Raw genomic sequence first — 2,174 nt, 5'->3', positions numbered from 1 at the left:
TAAGGGTCTATTATGTACTAGGTACTTTACATATTTTTTTCTTTTAAGCCTCAAGTAAAACCTCCAAGATAGGGGTCACTAGTGGATGCTGTTGAAGTGTTTAAATAATACCATTATATAGCACTTAGGGTGTACTGAATACTTCCTACATATTATCTCCAATTTTCACAAAAACCCTGCAAAGTATCATCAACCTTGTTTTATAGATACAAGACCTGGGTCTCGGAGGGATAAAGCAACTTGCGAAGCTCACGCAGCTAGGACATGAGTAGGGCTGCATCCAGATCTCAAAGCCTGTGTGCTACCCCTGAAATGCTGCCCAAGTAGGCAGCCATAGACCTATCTCAGCCCAAATAAATAGCATCAAAGACTCTTTCTCTCAGCGGGCCTATTGTACACCATAGAAACACTCCCCAGCATGAGGTAGCTAACTAGAGTGATGGTGCAACTGATAAGGTAGGTGACACTTCCAGGCAGGGCCGAGCTCTCAGCATAGTAGTGCCATGTAAGGGGACCTTGCATTATGGTTCTATCTGGGCCTTGGCTTGTCAGAGCCTGGAATTTCGCCCTAACATTTCATTTAGTGGTGGCCGGTATCCTTAAATTTTGTTTAATTTTAGCTGTATCACAAATCAACTATCATATAATGATTATAACGATGATGATGCTGATAACTACCATTTATTGAGTCCTATGTCACATGATGTGCTTTATGTACTTTGTCTCTAATTACTATGGAGATTGACTTACCCACCTAAAATGAAGCCCATTTCTCTTTCAGGACACATCCCCCTGTTGAATTGTGGTGTTTAAGGGATTTTTTTTCAGAACTGTTGCAGACAGAGGTGAGTTCCTATCTCCTTCTGCAATTACCTGCTGAATATCCTTGAGTGAGAGGTCATTGCCATAAAAATAACTTGCCAAAAGTTAATTTTTCTTATGCATAAGTCGTTGTTTTAGTCTGTTCAAGCTGCTATAACAAAATGCCATAGGCAGAAATTAATTACTCACGGTCCTAGAGGCTGGAAGTGCAAAGTCAAGACACTGGCAGATTTGGAGTCTGGTGAGGGTCTGCTTCCTGGATCACAGATGGCTGTCTTTTTCTGTGTTTTCACATGGTAAAAGGGGTGAGGAATCTTTCTGGGGTCTCTTTTATAAGGCCACTTGCTCTTTTAAATAAGGTTCCCACGTTGTTGCCAAGTGTACAAAAATAGCAGAAAAGCTAAAATCAAAATGTTGGACTAAGATTAGATGCAGGAAAAGATGTAGACAGGATGTAAAAAAAACAAGTATGTAGAGTCATGAATGGCTCAAAGTCAGACACAACAGCATCACAAATAACAGTCTAAACACTGGTCATCTCTGAGATGTCTTCCACAGATTAATCTCACCCATTGCATACAGATGCTTCCATTTTATCTTAACATTTCGAGGTGATTCATTTTATTTTGAGGACCTACGTGCCATTCATTTTCTTCCACAGCTGCACCAACATACACACACATGCTCAAACATTAGTCTCAACCAAAAATTATATACACAAACAGACTGAAGCTGAGGATGCAGTCAGTCAGCCAGAAGTTGTTTGGTAAATTATCTATTCATTTGGAAGAAAAACAAAGTTAGATCCCTATCTCAAGCTACTGAATGAACAAAATTAAAACTCCAAAATGTAAACATTAAAAAAAACTATAAACATACCAGAGATGATACTTCAAGTTAGAGCAGCCTAAAAAGGTGGACAAATCCTCTCCCCGCCAAAACAAATACAAAAGTATAAAGTTGTTTTGCTCACTTCAGCAGCACGTGAACTAAAATTGGAATGATACAGAGAAGATTAGCATGGCCCCTGCACAAGGATGACACGCAAATTCATGAAGCATTTCATTTTAAAAAAAGTATAAAATTGTTTAAACAAGGGTTTTAGGACTGGAAATCAACCAAAAGCAAATAATAAACTAAAAAGGGTCTATTCATGAAATCTACCCAAATGTCATATAAGAACAGCAAGAGTCTGAACTTACTGATTATTTCCTTCTATCATCTCACATCTATAGACATAGATAGATGAGTAGAAATTATCCTTTCTGCAGCCAGGCGAGGTGGTTCACACCTGTAATCCCTGCACTTTGGGAGGCCGAGGCAGGTGGATCACCTGAGGTCAGGAGTTCGAG

At 39.3% G+C, this 2,174-nt stretch overlaps 1 non-coding gene across 1 annotated transcript; it reads left to right on the top strand.

Annotated features, from left to right (window-relative positions):
• The first annotated feature begins 1,787 nt into the window (after positions 1–1,787).
• On the top strand, positions 1,788–1,894 carry LOC129529398 (U6 spliceosomal RNA). Its single transcript, XR_008674889.1, has one exon. It is a non-coding gene; the product is annotated as a U6 spliceosomal RNA (small nuclear RNA).
• The last annotated feature ends 280 nt before the right edge of the window (positions 1,895–2,174 follow it).

This window comes from Gorilla gorilla, chromosome 22 (genome assembly GCF_029281585.2).
Source record: "Gorilla gorilla gorilla isolate KB3781 chromosome 22, NHGRI_mGorGor1-v2.1_pri, whole genome shotgun sequence".
NCBI lineage: Eukaryota > Metazoa > Chordata > Mammalia > Primates > Hominidae > Gorilla > Gorilla gorilla.
The sequence above is the reverse complement of the archived record's forward strand: the minus strand, read 5'-3'. Positions and strand labels throughout refer to the sequence as shown.